Raw genomic sequence first — 19,720 nt, 5'->3', positions numbered from 1 at the left:
ATTCCCAAGGTGGGTGGAAAGCTGATGACAGGGAGAGATGGAGCTCCCGTTTCATAAGCCCTCGGAGTTAGTTCCCGACCATCCCCCTTTGCTGAACTTTTTCAGTGTTTCGGTAACACAGGGAGTATACCAGCATGCTCTCTAATACAAGTTTCTCTAACCGTCAACACCAAACTACATCCACAGTACACACTAAACTTCCTTTTCAAAACTAAAAAAGAAAAATGACGAACTTAGACCTTGCCTCGGAGTCCCCAGGCGGGGGGAACACGAATGCCCCCACCATCCCCCCCTCTCTCGGTGACGACTCTTGCCCGGAACCACTGTCTGACTCTCTTCTTCATTTCTGCAACATTCGCGGTCTTTCCTCTAACTTTCTTTCTGCTGAACATCACCTCTCTTCTTCTAAACCTCACCTTCTCTTTTTAACCGAGACTCAGCTGTCTGAGGCAACTGACAGCAAACCCTTGTCTGTATCCTCCTACTTTCTCTATACTCATTTCAAAGCCAAAGGTGGCTGTTGCGTATATATAGGCAACGACTTATCTTGCTCTCGTGTTCCTGAACTTGATTCTTCTGAATTCTCTACTCTCTGGCTTCGGCTTTCCTGTCATTCTCTGACTAATTTTATATACACTGTTTACTTATCCCCTAATTCTACTGACTATCAAAAATTCTTCGAGTATCTTACTTCTACGATGGAACACATTCTATCCATTTCTCCTTTCTCTGAAATCTCCATTCTAGGAGATTTCAGTGTTCACCACCACCTTTGGCTCTCCTCTCCTTTCACTGATCCACCTGGTGAACAAGCCCACATCTTTTCTATCCTTAATGACCTAGAGCAGCTGTACAGCACCCTACCCATATCCCTGACCGCCTTGGAGAGAGCTCCAGCATACTCGACCTCTTCCTTACAACTAATCCTTCTGCTCACACTGTTAATCTTTTCTCTCTGTTGGGCTCCTCCGATCACAACCTTATTACCTTAACCTGTCCTGTCGCTCCAGTGCTGCCTGTGGACCCTCCAAAGAAACAGCGACTGTGGCACTTCGGAGCTGCATATTGGGAGGCCCTCTGGTAGTACTTCTTTGATTTTCCTTGGAATGATTATTGCTTCCATGGCCGGGAAACAACTGAGTGTGCCTTGCACATTACGGAGGTTATTCTCTCGGACATGGAAGCATCCATTCCTTTCTCATATCCTTTGACTAACGCAAGAAAACCATGGTTTAATCGCACTTGTTCTAATGCTGTCCGCAACAAGGAGAGGGCCTATAAAAGGTACCAGAGCCAACCCTTCCCTGAATCACATCTTGTTTATGTTTCTGCCTGAAATCGTGCTAAGTCTTTTCTTCTCACTGCTAAAAATAATTTCATTCATACTAAATGCTCCCAACTCTCCAACTCGAATTCTTCCGGCTCCTTTTGGCACTTTGCCAAAAACCTTTCTAACAACTTTACCTCATCATCCTTCCCTCTTTTCTACTCTGATAGCTCTCTAGCTATTCCTTCTAATGATAAAGCTGATCTCTTCGGTCAGACTTTCTCCTCCAGTTACACCTTAGACGATTCCGGTGCTGTTCCTACATCACTTTCCCTCTCTGTCTTAATCATGGCTGACTTTAAAGTTTCTTCAGCTGATGTATATTCTGTCATCACAGCCCTTAATACTAACAAGGCATATGGGCCTGATGGAGTCCCTCCTGTTGCCCTCAAGAACTGTGTTTCTGTGCTTACACCCTGCCTAGGTAAACTCTTTCGCCTTTGTGTTTCAACTTGTACCTTTCCTTCATGCTGGAAGTTTGCCCTCATTCAGCCAGTCTCAAAGAAGGGTGACCATTCCCAACCCTCTAAATATCGTCTCATTGCTTTAAGATCCTGTGTCTCAAAAGATTTTGAGTCCATCCTTAACAGAAAAATTATAAAGCATCTTTCCTATCGCAGCCTTCTTTCTGATCGTCAGGATGAGTTCCGTCAGGGACACTCCGCTGGCTATCTTCTCACCTACCTTTCAGACTCCTGGTCATCTTCCTTTCGGGACTCTGGCAAAAGCTTTGCCATTGCACTTAACATCTTAAAGGCTTTCGATCGAGACTGGCATAAGTCTTTAATTTCCAAACTGCCCTCCTACGGTTTCTATCCTTCTATCTGTGCCTTCACCTACAACTTCCTTTTTGGTCGTTCTATAGACGCTGTTGTAGACGGCCATCGTTCTTCTCCTAGATCTATTAAGAGTGGTGTTCCTCATGGCTCTGTCCTATCACCAACTCTCTTCCTTTTATTCATCAGTGATCTTCTAAGGTGTACATCTAACCCTATCCACTCATATGCTGATGATTCCACCCTTCACCTTTCCATTCGGTTCCCGCAACGTCCATCCCATCAGTTACTTCAATAAACAAGGGATGAGGCTATGGCACTGCTAATGTCTGACCTGGCTCTTATTTCTGACTGGGATAAAAATAATCTTGTTGTTTTTAATGCATCAAAGACTCAGGTTTTACACCTATCAACCCGACAAAATCTTCCACAGGAATACCCAGTTTAATAATATCCAGCTCACTCCAGCATCATCCTTGAACATGCTTGGGGTTTCATTCACTCGGGATTTATCTTGGAAAGATCATATCACATCTCTCATGAAATCTGCTTCCAAGAGATTAGGTGTGCTAAGCCGACTCCGTACTTTCTTTATCCCTGCACAACTGTTGACTTTATACACGGGATTTATTCGCCCCTTTATGGGGTACAACACTCAGTGTGGGGAGGCTCCCCACATACAGCTCTTTTTAATAGGGTGGAGTCAAAGGCATTTCGTCTCATTAACTCTACTCCTCTTACTGGCTCCCTTCAAACTCCGACACTTTGCCGCACTTTTGCCTCTTTATCTCATTTCTGTCGCTACTTCTATGGTCATTGCTCCTCTGAACTGTCTCCTTGCATCTTTCCACCTCTGCGACGGGTGCGTAGCGTCCGTATAGCAATAAACACTCATTCCTTTTCTGTCCAACTCTCTAATGCAAGAGTTAACCGTTACTCCCAGTCCTTCATTTATGCAACAGGTCAAGTCTGGAACTGTCTCCCGGTGTCTGTATTCCCTACTTCCTAAGATCTCCAGTATTTCAGACGCAGTGTGTTCAGGCATCTCGAAATGAACGGATCTTGAATTTAGCTCTCTTTTGTATTGTTTTTGTTTTTTTCTTGGATGGAACTTTTTTGCAGGTTCCTAGCCTTTGGTTCCGTCTTCCTTACATATATATATATATATATATATATATATATATATATATATATATATATATATATATATATACACACACCCACACACACTGAGGTGGTTTGGCCATGTGGAGAGAATGGAGGGTGAAAGACTAACGAAGAGAGTGTATGTGAGTGAAGTGGCTTAGGCTGTCTAGTAGAAGTTTTTATGTAGGGGGCGGCCGCGGATGAGATTGCGGGCTGGGGTGGAAAGGTACATGAGAGAGGGGTGTGTGAGTTGGGAGCAGGGCAGTGAAATGGTGGGGGACAGGGCAACGTGGAGGCGATTTGTTTGTGGCCACCCCGAACGGGATTGAGGCGTCTGGCAATAGATATATAGATAGATATATAGATTTTATATATATATATATATATATATATATATATATATATATATATATATATATCATTAACATTCTATAGAGACACAATTAAAAGTTTATTACATTAATAATTCTTATTAGAAATAATAGAAAGTAGACGTGAAATGTTAAGTGAGAAAATTTTTTGAATATTTATTTCATAGGAATGAAACTGTGTTTACAGACAGTTTGGTGACAAATGTTTAATATGGAAAAGATGTGGGTAACGCTGAACAGAGGATATAAGTATATATGAAATGACCTAAAAATGCTGAGAGCCACTGCCGTACGGGGCAGGGGCGCTCATCAGACTCATGACCTCTCCCCCTTTCCCCTCCCCTCCCCGACACATTCCGTCTAAATCAGTGGTTCTTAACCTTTTTTGAGTCACGGACCCCTTCGAGAATCTGGTGAACGCTGTGAACCCCTTCCCTACAAAAATGCACATAAGCACAAACGCAGCATTTTGCATGCAATGAATATACATTATTTTATTGAAAACTACCTCACGCCATGTATCACAAAATATAAAACAGTCTTTACAAAGAATTATGTTTCTCACTCTCTTTCATGCAAAAACTAATGGCCACTCGAAAAAATGAAATACATCCAACTTCAGCAAAGTAAACAAAACAAAACTTTAATTCTGCTCAAAAGTTCATTTCAGTGAGAGAGTTATTGTTGCTGTTTGGCTTGAATAAGATGAAATTGTGGAGTGGTCTTTGACAAGGCAACACGCATGTCATCGTTGACATCCAGTTGATTTCGACTTTTCATTTTGATAGAAGCAAGCGCTGAAATCCCTGACTCATAAAGGTATGTAGTTGCAACCGGAATCAGAGCACCCATAGCTCGCTTTGCCAGACAAGGGTAGGCTTGTGTCAACGAACACCAGAATTCATCAAGACTTCGATTTTTTTTTTTTTTTAAGTTAATGATGCCAAACGGCATCACACAATCTCGGTAAATTGTTCTCAATTATTCTGACCTTCACGGACCCCCTGTATCCCATCCATGAACCCCCTGGGGGTCCATGGACCCAAGGTTAAGAACCCCTGGTCTAAATGAACAAAAAATCACCAGACTAAGAATTAATGATGAACATTAAGAGTCATCAAAAGCAGTACTATGATTAACCGCAAAAATTAGATACTAATAAGGATATCTTATTTTTAGTTATATAATAATCTTGGTCTGATACGGCATTTAATAATTAAAGAAATGTATACCTGACTCAAGTTTACAATCCACGTCAAGGAGCAAACGGGAAAGAATTACTGTAAAAGCGATATAATGAACGGTTTGAAGAATGTTGGTAATTTTTTATCTCTTGTGATTAGCGAACTTAATTATGATTCCTAGATAATGTATGTTTTGAATTTTGCCAAAAGCGAAAATCTCAGAAGGTTAATTCTTCACTGGTCGTTACTCTTTCTTAATGCTTAGGTAAACAAAACCTCCTCACTGCGATGCTGTAGACACAGATGCTGAGGTTTAGAGGGGTACTGCGTCTTATTCCCCTTCTGTCTCCCTCTTCCCTTTCCCCTTCTATCTCCCTCCATCCTTTCCCCTTCTGTCTCTCCTCCTGTCTCCCTCCCTCCGCCTTCTCCCCTTCTGCCCCCACCCCCTGTTGATCCTCCCTCAAGTGCACTTTGTATTATGTTAAAACGGACAGAACGATAACCTTCACCTGAAAGGATCTTTAAAAAATCAAGGAATTAAAAATCTTTGCAATCTTTAACAACTACCTTCTCTTCCCCTCCTGGCTCTGAGAAACTAAGCGAGCACAAAGCATTTCTACTCAACTGGGAAAACTGGTAGATACGGGGATAAAACCTAGATAGATAAAAATCAAGGTGGTTTGGCAATGTAGTCCCAAACCAGCTTGGCCCGAGGACGTGTTTTGCATTTTATTCTTGTAGCCTCCTGACGATTTTTTGAAGACATTTTTGGGACTGGAAGTGTCAGATATATCCTTAATGAACCCCAGTACGATTAGAGTTTTTCCTTAGCTGAATATAATTGTGTGATGGTAGTCTGGTGGAAATGAAGAAAAGGCGTCATTGTTTTTTCAAAGGATTAACTCTCATTAGCTCACCTCACCTTAGCTCTGGCACTGCACATACATCCCTCTCTCTCCCTTCCATCTTTCAACTTTCCTCCTTGTTTTCCTTTCCCATCCTCCCTTTTCCCCTCCCATCGAACTTCCTCCTTCTCATCCCCTTCCCACACCCACAGCTCTCCCTCTTCTTCCATCCCTTCCTCTTTCCCCTCCTTCATCCTTCCCTTTATCCCTCTCTCCTCCTACCTTCCTTCTTCCCTTTCCTCTCCTTCTTCCCTTTTCCTCCGCCAACAACACCCTCCCTTCCTCTTATCCCTCCATTAAACCCACCCTTTTCCTTCCTTGTACCTCTTTTTTTCCCCCTCACCCTCTCTCTCTCCCTCCCGTGCCCACACTTCTCCCTCCCTCTTTTCTCTCTCCCCGTCCCTCCTCTCTACTCTCCTTCTCCCTTCCTCCGCGTCCAGCATTCCCTCCTTCCTGTTTCCCTCTCCTTCAGCCCCATCTCTTCTCTCCTTTTCTCTTTCCCTAGCCTTCCCTTTCATACACACCTCTCCTCCCTCCCACCCCTGCTACCCCCTTCCCCTCCCCCTTCCACCAACTTCCTGTTTCTCATTCCTTCGGAGAGGAGGGGCAGTGGCGGCGCAGTGGTAGCATATCCAGCTCGCAAATGGAAGGCCTCGAGTTCGATTCTACGGCCGGTCAGACTCGTAGACTATTTTTGTTTCCTCCTTGTCTCTTCACCCAGCAGTACGATTTAACCCCTTGATCAATTAGTCCCCCTTCCTCTCGCATCCCCATTTTGCGTGGGTAGGTTCAGGTCTTGTCAGCTTCCCTCTCGTGATTTATGCGCCTTGTATGATTATTTCACTGTGTCGTGTGCGTGTTTCTCCATTCCTCTTGCGTGGGTAAGATGAGGTCTTTTGTGTACTGGGTTATCTTTAGCCTCAGAGTTAGATCATGCCTCCCTTTCGTGACTCCAATCCATTCAATTGTGTGGGTTCAATACATCGTTTCGTGGGGTACTTTTCCCTTTCATTCGTTTGCGTTTAATTTCCATCTCCATATTAGTTCTGATCTTGTATTTATAGGTGTACTTCTCCTTTACCTCAGAGTTACATCTTATCTCCTTCTCGTGACTTTAATTCATATGTCTACCTAGATTCAATACATCGTTCTGTGGGGGCATTTTTCTCCACTTCCTTTTCACGTGGTTGCAAATCTTCCTCTCTGCGTGGGGTTCAGGTCCAGCCCCTGCGTGAGTTCAGGTCATTTCTGAAGGCAACTCGAGGCGTGGAAAAGTGGATTGGTTATGGGGCGGAATTTACAGCTGGCTGTGGTCCACTATGTGGCAGCCTGATCAGCGACACAGGCCAGGTGAAAGGGTAGAGACAAGAAGGGGGGCTGGGGGAGGGACAGAGAGCGGAAGGGGGCTGGGAAAGGGGCTGAGGGCTTACGGAGGGCTCATATCCCCTGAAGCAAAATTAGGTGAAACAGAGGAAAAGAAAAATGAGGGCACAAGGAGAAAGGAAGAGCCAAGAAACAAATATGAAAGGTGGGAGCATAGAAAGAGGGATCAAGCGAGCAAGTAGAGAGGGGACGGGGTTAAAGTGGGCGACCAGATAGGGGAGGGGGTAGGGGAAAGGGGAGAGGGGAGGAGGCATAGGAAGGGAAGGGATGCATATAACCCTTTTGTACCAGTTATTTCCATTATTGTTAACATACTGTATTATTATGGTTGGTTGGTTATTTGGAATGGCTTTATAAATCGGTGTGGACCAAAAGCCTCACACAGTGCAAGGGGGTCGGGGGGGATGGGGCGTGAGGAGGGGGAGGATATGCCCTTGGTGTCAGCTATGTCTGTTATTGTTATTAATATTACTGCTGTTGACTTCGTATGGGGAGAATTTTATAGCTCGACTTTGTCCAATACTCAGCAGTCTCGACCAGAGAAACACGAAGCAGGGGGGAGTGGAGATGATAATAAAACCAGTGGACAGAAGTGGTGATAATAATAAAACCAGTGGACAGAAGTGGTGATAATAATAAAACCAGTGGACAGAAGTGGTGATAATAATAAAACCAGTGGACAGAGGAGACAATAGTAATATCATTGGACAGAAGTGGAAATAATAATAAAACCAGTGGACAGAAGTGGAGATAATAATAAAAAAAGTGGACAAAAGTGGAGATGATGATAAAACCAGTGGACAGAAGTGGAGATAATAATAAAATAAGTGGACAGAAGTGGAGATGATGATAAAACCAGTGGACAGAAGTGGAGATAAAACCCATGGAAGGAAGTACAGTATATCAGCGCTTTAACTATCTGTCCATCTGTCTATCTATCTATCTATTTGTCAGTTACTTTACTTACACGTTTCTACTCAAAGTTTTAATCCTGATACTACAATTGCCTCATTTTAAATTCACTGTGTCTACTTCAGAACAGTTGTTAAAAGAACCGCCATTTACTCGTAACTATTTATAATCAGATTCCTGCTACCACCTCACACATTTATTCATTTCAATATGGATCTCTCGTAGTGAAGAGGCTAATTTCGAAACTTAGTACTACTCGCATGAGGGCAGCAGAGAAAGAGTACTACCCACGCATTCAGCGCGTGCCGTAAAAAGAAGAGGCGGGAATAGGAAGTTGAAACCCTCCAAAATTTGATCTCTGTATTGATGTGTTGATTTCACCCCAACAAGAAGCACGAGTTAAGAAAAATGAGAAACGAAGGCATTAAGACAAGCACAGACTAATTCAATAACAGAGAGAGAGAGAGAGAGAGAGAGAGAGAGAGAGAGAGAGAGATAATGAAGGAGAAGAGAAATGCTAAATAACGAAGAGTGAAGTGAAAGTGAGGGGAAAGAATAAAATATAAGAGCGTGAATGAAGGAAAAATCATGAGGTCAAAAGGGTTGGCAATGAATTGGAAAAAAGTGAGTGATGCGTGAGAAATGAAAAAAATATATATATGGAGAGGAGAAAGGCTATGATAAGAAAACTAGCAAATGGATAATGACGCGAGAGAGAGAGAGAGAGAGAGAGAGAGAGAGAGAGAGAGAGAGAGAGAGGATCGTAAATTATGATAAATTTGGTAACTGAAAACGATAAAATTTTAAAGAATGGGCCTTAAATTTTAAAGCAATAGGAACAATAAAGTAAAATTGTGTAATAGGTTAATTGTCATCATCATCATCTCTATCACTGTCGTCTTTATCATCATCGTAATTGTTGCATAAAACAAGGTCCTGTGATTCTCTCTCTCTCTCTCTCTCTCTCTCTCCATAAACTATCTATCTATCTACCTACATATCCATCCATCTGTCTTCCTATCTCATTATCCTTCTCCCCCTACTCCAGTTCCATTCTCATCGCCTATGGCACCATTTCCCTTGCCATAGTCCATTTCCCTCAGTCATGGCATCCCGTTTTCCTTTGCCATGGAGTGTTTTTAGCGTCCTCCTTATTAATATCTTTTTTCCATACCACGGTTTTTCTCGTCATACCAACCAATTTTTTTCCTTGTGCTTATCCCATCTTCCCTTTTCATATATTTATTTCAGTTTTCTTTTCCATCGTCCATCTTCTAGCATAACCATCAAAAAAAAAAAAAAAATCCAATATCTCCAGCCCCTTTTCCCGGTTTTCTTTGCTTTAACTCTTTTTGCCAACCACTTCAGACCATTTTTCCTTACCAACTCCCATATCCCAACCACTGTACACTATTTTTCCTTACTAACTCCCATTTCCCTACCACTTCAGACCATTTTTCCTTACCAACTCCCATATCCCAACCCCTGGAGACCATTTCCTAGCTACTGCAGACCATTTTCTTTACCTCAGTCCAATTCTCGCTGCCATAGTCCTTTCTTCCTGATCATTTCCATTGCCCTAACCCCGTTCCTCACCGCCCGTCGTGGTGGACAACAGCCGCACGTGAGCTCAGAGGGGTAGGCCACGACTTGACCCCACCTGACCCCTCCCGCACCTTCCTTGCCTAGACTGAAACTAAGCGAGTCGAACTGAAACTTGACCTAAGCAAAATTAATTAACTCTGACTTAACATAACTTATCCTGCCCTGACCTGACCTGACTTAACTTAATCTGACTAAACGTGACCTGACCTGACAATCAAACCTGACCTGACCTGACCTGACTTAACACTCTAACCAAACTCGACCTGACATAAACAATCTAACGAAACATGACCTGACCTGATTTAACAATCTAACGAAACCTGACCTGACCTGACCTAACAATCTAACCAAACTTGACCTGACCTGACCTGACAACAATCTAACCAAACCTGAACTAACGTAATCTGACCAAACCTTATCTAACCTAACTTAAACTAACGTCCACCTGACCGCCTCCTCACATGCCTATACCAGACCGAAACTAACTTAGCCGAATCTGACCTAACTGAACCTGACTTAGTCTAACCAACAGCCACCCACTTGACCCGTCCCTCATCTGCCTTGCCCAGTCCAAAACTAACTTGGCCTTACCTAACATGACCTAAGGATATCTAATCTAACTTAACTAAATCTAACTTAATCTATGCCAGTCTTACTTCCCTTCGTGGTGGACATGAGGCGAGAAGAGTAAGCCACGACATGACCCCCTACCTGACCCCTCTCTGACCCGACACGATAGCCCTACCTACCTGGTGCCAGCTGGGGGGGAGGGGGAACATAAGACACCTGACCTACCCCCACCATTCCCTCTAACAACGCTACCCCTCATTTTCCTACCCATACCCCTATCTGTCACCTCCCCACCCTCACCAACTCCCACTCCATGTCCTTTACCTCCTACCTCTCCCCTACCCCTCATCTCAAACCCCTACGCTCCCCCACCCTCGTCCCTCTCCCCCTCTTACCATTCGCCACCCCAACCTCACCACCACCCCTACCTCCTGAGCTAGTCATGACCTGCCCGCGGCGCCGCTTGCAGGATATGATTCACGAAAAAGAGAGGTCAGGGGTAGGGGAAGGGTGTGGGGGAGGGGGAAGGGAAGGAAGAGGGAAAGAGGGAAAGGGAAGGGGGGAGGGGGAGGGGGAGGGGAAAGTGGAAGGGGTGGTTAAGGAGTGGAAAGAAAACATAGTGTATGGGCATATTACCTTTAGCCCGAGGATCAGTTATTCTTTCTTTATTTATTTTATTTTTGACACCATAAAAAAGCTCTAATAATAAAGTGGTTAATAAAAGTTATATCTGACCCACCCCTTCGAAAAGCCTCTCTCATTCTGAATAAAATTGTGTAGTGATAGGGATAATAAAGCAAGAAAAAAGGTCATAGTAAAGAATAATGTTTTTCCAATCACTAACGTCTTTATTTGCATTAATTTTTGCCATTTTCAAATAATTTTGTATAATTTAAGGGACGTCTTTCTTAATGAAAGATATGAAATAGGCTTCTTTAAATAATTTTCATATAATAATTGCCCCTAAGCTGAATAAAATGATCTGACGGTAACCTGATTTGAGAGAGAGAGAGAGAGAGAGAGACGTCAACCTACTGTAGTGAGAGGGTGAAGTTGGTGTAAAATGGCAAGTCGTTTCGTGGGTCAGCGCCTTCGGGATTGGTGTCCTTGTTAAAGGAAAGAGAGGTCAGCTGAGGTCACGAACTGGGCAGGAGAAAGAGAAGGTGTCGTGTGCTGGTCAGGTGGGAAGGCTTTAGATCGGCTCTTCCTTAACAGCTATATTCCATTCACTTTAACTTGACTCAAATTTTCGTCTTTTTGTGGCTTATTCCTCGTAGCTCAGTGGCAGAAAGAGACAAAAATGTAGCGCCACTTCGTGACTACCATCCGGTTCTGATATGAATGTGAACAGAGTATAATTTCAATATCTCATGCGTTAATATATTCTCGTTTTTTTTTTTTTATAGTCTGCGCGTATGACAATAATATGGAGTGGTCCTTTCCATTCCGTCTAGTGATTTATCGTTAGTTATGGGGACGGCTGTTTTACCAGTGTCTACCCTGAATCACTCATTTTCTACTTCCACTGACACACCCACACCAGCAGACAGGGCCGTTCCCACAATACATAGGATACCACCAACCGAATTTCTAGTAAAGCGCTGAACGTGAAAGAAAATAATGTGTAATCTGCAAAATAAATCACTAAGAGGGAGGTGTCAGCAGACCTTATCGGATAGCAAACATACGGGCCAAGAAAGGGAGGGTGGAAGTAAAATTGTAGTGTATGGATGTTTTACGTTTGTGCCTATTTCGTGGGTCATTGCTTTTGTGGATGGGTCTTACGGTAGGGGAAATAGAGGTCGAGGGAGGTCATGAACTGGGGAGAGAGAGAGAGAGAATTGTGTGTGTGTGTGTGTGTGTGTGTGTGTGTGTGTGTGTGTGTGTGTACAAAAATTTGGTGTATGGACCTTCGTGTCGGTGTCTGCTTGTTTCGTGGATTTTTCATATGGTAAAAAAAGGGGTTAGACGAAATCACGAAATGAAGAGAAGGGAAGATGGGGAGAATGGAGAGAAAAGTAATGTATTGACCTTATTATATCTGGTTGTTTCCCGGGACACTGGTTTCTGGGTGGTTTGTATGCGGTGGAAAGAGAGAGAGAGAGAGAGAGAGAGAGAGAGAGGTCAGGCTAGGTCATGAACTGGAAGGGAGATGACAGGAGAGAGAGAGAGAGAGAGAGAGAGAGAGAGAGAGAGAGAGAGAGAGAGAGAGAGAGAGAGAGACAGACAGACAGAGACAGACAGACAGACAGACAGACAGAGAGGTCAGGTTAGGTCATGAACTGGAAGAGAGAGAGAGAGAGAGAGAGAGAGAGAGAGAGAGAGAGAGAGAGAGAGAGAGAGAGAGAGGAGAGAGGGTCAAGCCAAGTCATGAGCTAGAGAGAAGATGACAGCAGAGAAAAAGAGAAGAAAAAGAAAAAGGCAATTTATGGTGCTTCGAATAAGTGACTGGCTGTTTCGTGGGTCACTGTCTGCGTGGATAATTCGTACCGGTATGTTAAGGTAAGATTCATGGGGAGAAGAGGCCAATCGAGGGGAGAAAGAGCGAGGGGATAGTGGAAAGAAAATCAGTGTATGGGTTTTCTTATTAATCTCCACTGGTTTCGTGAGTTAGAGCGTTCGTGGATGTTTCGTTTGCTAGGGTTGGGATTCATGGTAATCAGAGGTCAAACAAGGTCATGGGATGGGGAGAAGGAAAGATGGGAAGGGTGGAAAAATGCGAAATATGTGTTTTCCTATTAATTTACTTTGTTTCGTTGGTGTGTGCTTTCGTGTTTCGTATATTAGAGAAAAGAGGGATTAGGAGTCATGAACTGGGAGGGGGAATTGGAAAGAGACGAAGTATGCCGAGTTTTGTATTAATATCCTCTCGTTTCGCTACTGCTTTGTGGGTGGTTCGTAGGTAATGGAAGAGGGAGAAAATCAGGCAGGGTCACGTTCAGAGAGAGAGAGAGAGAGAGAGAAGAAGAAGAAACGAAATATATGGCCTTACGTATCAATATCCTTTCGTTTCGTGGTCCACTTCTTTTGTGGTTTTTGGTTCCTGTGCTGACAAGGAAGAAGGAAGGGAAAGGCTCGTGGCCAGTGTTGAGGGAAGTAGTGCAGAACTGTTTAATTTTTGTACCCCGTTTTTCTCAGGGCAAAATAATGTTCGAGTATATAACAGAGGGAGAAGTGCTTGTAAATAATAAATAAAAAATAAAACAAAAAGCGACACCTAGCTGAGAGGGTAAAGATCGAGGTACACTTTAGTTTCTAGAAGAATAGGAAATGTCGATAAAGGCTAAACTCTCTATTTGTGTATCTGGGTTTATGTGTGTGCCTTTTTCTCTTTGTGTGGGAAGTTTAGTTAATTTATTGACTTGTCTGTTTGTGTATGTATTAATCTGGATATTTGTTATTTGTGCGTACTAAGATATGGTACTTTATACTTCCATACACACACACACACACACACACACACACACACACACACACACACACACACACACACACACACACACACACACACACACACACACACACACACACACACACACACACACACACACACACACACTTCCTACCTCCATAGCCATCTGTTAATTTCTCTTTATATCTCTGTCATCTAACACAGTATCCCCCAGGGTCGCATTCCAAGTATTCTCTGCCACACCAAAACCTCTTCACATAACCCCGCTCATTCCGACCGAAATCCCGGCCATATGAAAACACCTACACACAATATCTACATATCCACACAACTCATCCATATACCACGGTTTCTACACCCCGAAAAACAACACCCACACATTCTCACAACCTGCACATGTCCTCCACAATTCCGCACCTCCAAACAGCCTCCACACACAAACGTCTCCCTGACAGAAAAAGTGACCACAACCCTGCACCCAGCCGGGCCATGGCCAAGGGGACCCTCAAAACAAGAGCTGCAGGAAAGTCGTGAACTTTCCCCTAAACCCCATAAAGCTGGCTAAAAAAAAAACACCGCTGATACAGCCAAGAGGTGTATTTTTAGTGGGTCCCCGTCACCAGCCAACAGTTTCCCCGTGTGTTATTGTGTGATTATCTCTATTAACAAGCCCACACGGGCTGTATAAAAGGGTAGGCTTGGTTTTTTCCCATAGCAGTTTATATGATGTGTCACCAGTTTGTAATTACGTGGAACCCTGAAAGCCTTTGGGGGACATGCTGTATTTAACCTCCAGTCTATAAAATATTTTGGCAATTCTTTTACCATCCCCCGTCCCACTTCCACACCCTCCCCCCCCCCCGCCTTCACCCCGACCCCCTATCCTCCTCCAGCCTCCACAACTAAGCACCTGACCCTGTGCAATTCTCCAGTTGCTATCTAGAAACTCTTCAGGGAGTATATTAGCAAGCAGATGGTATCCACAAATTATCTGCATTATTATTATTATTTTTTTTAACGCTTCAGCCTCCACACTCAACTCACCTGACTGGTGTAGTCTGGTAGTTAATATGAAGAGAGTATATACTGCTGTCAGATAGTATTTACGAAGTATATAGCTTAAGAAATGTTGGTAGTTTCTTTTCCCCTCCCCTCACCTCCGATTTAGCATCCACATCAAACCACCTAAAATTACACAATCCACTAATTGCTTAATACAAATTGTCAAGAAAGTATCTAGTATCCAGCAAGTAGCTAGAAAGTTTTAAGTCTAGACTATCGTCAGTTCATTCATGGAACAAGGGGACACTACCTTCTGTGCCCAACCCAACCCCTCTTTCCTCCACTACCCCTTTCAGCCCCTACAACTAACCCTTGAGAATCACTACTTTCACTCGCAGTTAGACCCTTTTGAGTTGGTGAGGACGCCCTGTGGCTTGGTGGTAGAGTTCTCTGGTCGGAACGCGCTGTGACCTACGCGCTACAGGGGATTCCCAGCGGTGGCCGGTTATTCTATCACGTAAAACGCTGCTAGGGGTGTAGATCGTCCTCCTCTCCATAAGTGGATTACAGTAGCCTAGCCTCTCATCCCTACTTTCCTAAGGGGGGCAAAATGGGTCTGGCAGTTTTTAATTTACCACTTCAGTACTAAAAATTCTTCGTATTGAATAAAATCGTCTGAAAGGAGCGAGAATGAGCCAAGTAGAAAGCGTCATTGTACTGGAAGGGTTAAGAGAGACTGTTCAGATCCTTCAAAACAAGAGATCATCCAAGAGTTAAAAATAATCGTCTGGAATTAGCTAGAATATACGTAATCCTCCAACAGACGGGATTAACGAGGAGTGTTTGCAAGGCCTTCGCTACGACAGGTGACTCAGGGAATGAATTATATCTTTTAGATGTAGCAAGAAGAATGAAAATTACTGACAACGTTAACAGTTTTACGACGCGAGACAACTCCTGAAATGGACAGAATCTACTAAAATATATAAATAAAAGATAAGACAGGGTCCTGGTACCATGCTTAACCCCTTGGCTAATACGGTTTCTCTCAACTGCTCAAATTTGTCTGAAGTTAGCCTAAAGACAACTAAAACAATTTCTAGGTTTGCCACTAGCAAAGAAAGAGTGACTCGATAGACTGGCAGTTTTTGAAGCCGTAGACTGATAGGATTTCTCTCAGCTGAACTTAATCGTCTGGTACTGGCTGAATGAAATACCAGAGGCTACGAACACCAGTGAAGGGACGAAAACTGAGGGAGCCAAAGTGTAGTCATTTTCGAGATTTCAGATAGTTTTTACTTCCATGATGAGTATAAAATGTGTTTGGATTCTCTCTCTCTCTCTCTCTCTCTCTCTCTCTCTCTCTCTCTCTCTCTCCCTCTCTCTCACACACACATACACACACACACCTGTACTGCGCTAGCTATAATGTGTGTGTGTGTGTGTGTGTGTGTGTGTGTGTGTGTGTGTGTGTGTGTGTGTGCGTGTGTGTGAAACATGGCCGTGTAATCTCACATCCACCCCTCATCCCCACCCAGCCACACCCTCTCCCATCCATCCACCCCAGCTAGGAGGTGAAATCAGTGCCTCTCGGGTGGGTAGGCAAAGTGACGTGGGCATCGTAGATCGGGCTGGCAATTCTAGGGGCCCGAGAGGGGGCGTGTTTACCTTTTTCATTCCTACGTCCCGAACACCTTCACATATCATTGTTGTTGTAACCGTCCATACTGAATACTGGTGAAAATGGACGAAGAGTACACGAGGTAGAGTCAGAGTTTATCCCTGACTCGTTTCGCTGTAAATCTTTATCATACCTTCTGACGAAACTTTACAGTGAAACTTATTAGGAATAAATTTTGACTCTAATTTGTGTATTCTTCACCTTCTATACGCCAACCTGTCACAGTGTCACATGATACTGAATACTGTTGGCTGTATACTAGGTCCTTCCTGTTTAGGACTGGTGGTGGTGGTGTTAAAGGGGCTCTTTTTATGAAGGTGTTGGTGGGTATGTAGAAGCTCAGTAGAGAAAGTGAGGAATATTCAGTTCCCAAAACTCTTCCCTGCTCAACTTTGGACCCATCTCACATCATCTTAGACAGCACTCCACGACTCTACCACTAACCCGGTACCCAGGAATAAGTAATAATCAATCGCGTCACATATCCAAAATAAGACGAAAAAAAATCCATTTACTGGAAGAGTTAAGCAATACCTACTTCTCTCATTAGTACCGTAATTTTTTTTTTGTTGTTGTTCTATTCTTGCTACTTCCAGATAACTTTGTTGAGCTCAGGTGAGATGTGTGTTATTGAATGGACGGGTTATCGGCGAGTTCTTGCCCCTTCCCTCCTGCCCTCGCGACACGAGGTAGGTTGGTAAAGCTCATCGGTACCCTAACATCTTACTGTACCTTACTTTAGCTACCTCAAGACGACTTTATTGGGCTTTACTTCTTCACCGAACGATGCCACTTAAATTCTATCCTTACTGCCTTAAAAAAAATATATATATATATATATATATATATATATATATATATATATTTTTTTTTTTTTTTTTTTTTTTTTTGAGAGAGAGACATTTTTTAACTGGAGGGGTTTGATAGGGCCGATCTTTTCACAACCAAACGTCATCCCTAAACAAACAAACAAAAAATTGTTTGTAGGAAGCAAGAATAAAGCTGAAACAAAAATACATGATTGCGAAGGTATAAAATTATCTAAGTATCGAAATTATAATAATGACAAAATTCCTCGCAGTGAATGGATTAAGGAAGAGGTGTGTCAGTGAAAGGGGTGTATTTTCTGTGTGTCCATCTCACCCTCTCCCTCATCCCCACCCTCACCCTCACCCCTACCCACCCACCCTCACCCTCACTCTCACCCCTACCCACCCACCCTCACCCTCACTCCTCTGCGGCTAGTTCGGTAATGTGAGGCTGTCTGACCCTTCCCTCACACACCCTGCCCACCCAAATGACGGCATAATTCCAAACTCTGTGTCTTTATGGCAAACACACGCTCTCTCTCTCTCTCTCTCTCTCTCTCTCTCTCTCTCTCTCTCTCTCTCTCTCGTGCCCACCCAATTGATGGCATAATTCCGTCCCTGTCTTGCCGGCTGTCTTTCTCTGTATTTCTCTCTTTCCGCCTCTTTTCCGGCCCCTTCTCTCTCTCTCTCTCTCTCTCTCTCTCTCTCTCTCTCTCGTGCCCACCCAATTGATGGCATAATTCCGTCCCTGTCTTGCCGGCTGTCTTTCTCTGTATTTCTCTCTTTCCGCCTCTTTTCCGGCCCCTTCTCTCTCTCTCTCTCTCTCTCTCTCTCTCTCTCTCTCTATACCTCTCTTCCGCCTGTCTAATTGTTTCCGTCCCTTCCTGTCGGTGCCCACCCAAGTGAGGGCATAATTCCAAACTCTCTCTCCTTTCCTTCTGTCTGTCTGTCTACTGTATTTATTTACATATGGGTCCTTTATCTTCCTTGTTCCCTCCACTCCTCCTCCCGTCCCCTCCTGTCCGTCCTAACCCAAGTGACGTTATAATTCCAACAATCTTTCTATTTTTCTCTATTTTCTAACTTTCTCTTGCTCTCTGTATCTTACTTTCTGTCTTCTTCTCGTCCCTTTATCTTTCTCCCACTATTCCTTTAACTCGTCTCTCTCTCCGACCCACATTGCCCTTGCCCGCCCAAAATGACAGCATAATTCCAAGTTCTCTCTCTGTCTCCCCCTGCCCAGCACATTCCTTTGACGTCCTAATTCCACCCCACATCTTGCATCCCCTACTTTTTCTCTCTCTCTCTAGCCCTGTACTCTCGATCCTTCTCCTCTCTAGCTCTCTGCTCTCGATCTCTCTGCTCTCGACCCCTTTGCTCTCTAGTCCTCTGCTCTCTAGCCTTCTGCTCTCGATCTCCGTGCTCTCTAGCCCTCTGCTTTCTAACTCTCTATTCTCCATAAACAAAATCTGGCTCGGAGATCATGGATGGTGTCACAGGACCATAATGGATACTGTTTCTGGCTTTCACTACACGGGGTGCTGGAGATGGACGCCTTCACGTGGTGGCATAGATATTAGTAGATGGCTTCACTGTCCAGTTATACAGACGTCCTTCATTTACCCCCCCTGTCCAGCGGAAGGAGAATGGTGGACTGCAGGAGGTGGACAACTTCAGTCTGCAGTGCACTGAGTTTAAGTTTCAGATGAACCTGGGGCTTCAACTACTACTGCTACTACTACTACTACTACTACAAGAGGTCTGTAGTATTTCTGTATCTATAGCCAGACGCCTTAATATACTTAGGTGGACGTTTTTTCTTATTCAACTGGTTTTTCCTTGTCTGTTCATCTCCTGTATAAAAAAGAAAAGATGGACAGATGAACAACACTAACCAAACAGTCTCCATTAATCGAGCATTTGATTATGATTGATGACTGCTTTATTATTATTATTATTATTATTATTATTATTATTATTATTATTATTAAGAACTCCAAATTCTGTGGAGTTCTTACTGATAGCGAAAATAGTGTTTCTTTTTTTTTTTTTTTTTTTTTTTTTTCTTTGGTGGGGCAGGGTGAGTTCTAGAAGCGTGGCATTCCAAGACCGTTCGAGATAAAGACTTATATTTCAGGAGTGATGTACACCTTGGTTGCTGGCTACTTGCTGCACATTTTTTCCTTTTCCTAGCATTAGCGCCACACCACCGCCCTCAATGCTTTTCTTTTTCCATTTTTGATCTCCTGTGCAGCAAAGCTACAGAATCGATTGCTTTGCAGATGTCCAGTATGTAGTCGTCAGCGTGCACCTGGGTATTGATATAGAGATCCAGCAAATACTTTTTTGATATTGAGGAAAATCAAAATGGACGCCTCATGCCTGAAAGTGCTAAATCGGAAAGTATGAGGCCGAATTTGACCAAACTCGGTGGAAATATAGTGGGTCATGAGTGAACATGGCTTGCATACTATGAATGATCTTGACCTTGATCTCAAGGTCACAGATCAAATCCATTAAAAATTTTGAGTTATAGCTAAAGTCCCTTTATATTAAGTTTACAGTGATAACAAAAGTATTTTCATCTGAAGTGTTGAGTTCTTGGAATATTGCTTCAGCCATTTCAGATTTCTAATT

Source organism: Coenobita brevimanus, chromosome 24, assembly GCF_032717465.1.
Source record: "Coenobita brevimanus isolate Jiangsu-jjx chromosome 24, ASM3271746v2, whole genome shotgun sequence".
NCBI classification, from domain to species: Eukaryota; Metazoa; Arthropoda; class Malacostraca; order Decapoda; family Coenobitidae; genus Coenobita; species Coenobita brevimanus.
The sequence above is the reverse complement of the archived record's forward strand: the minus strand, read 5'-3'. Positions refer to the sequence as shown.